The sequence below is a fragment of the Aplysia californica genome, unplaced genomic scaffold (assembly GCF_000002075.1).
Source record: "Aplysia californica isolate F4 #8 unplaced genomic scaffold, AplCal3.0 scaffold00063, whole genome shotgun sequence".
Taxonomy (NCBI): Eukaryota; Metazoa; Mollusca; class Gastropoda; order Aplysiida; family Aplysiidae; genus Aplysia; species Aplysia californica.
The window spans coordinates 1,608,239-1,608,473 of NW_004797333.1; positions in this window are offsets into that span (position 1 = coordinate 1,608,239).

The window sequence follows — 235 nt, forward strand, 5'->3', positions numbered from 1 at the left end:
CCATCGAATCCATTTATATTTGAGATTAGGGACACACTCGGCTGTTGGCCAGAACCCTCACAAGAGCAGGGACCTATGATTATGTTTATATTAATATGTTTACTGTAGATAAACTTATGAAATATAAATGCAGTGTGTTTGTGTGTGTTTGTGTTTGTGTGTGTGCCTCTTTCTCTCTCTAACTCACATTCTCTCTCAAACTCCTCCCACCCCCTTCTCTCTCTCTCTCTCTCTC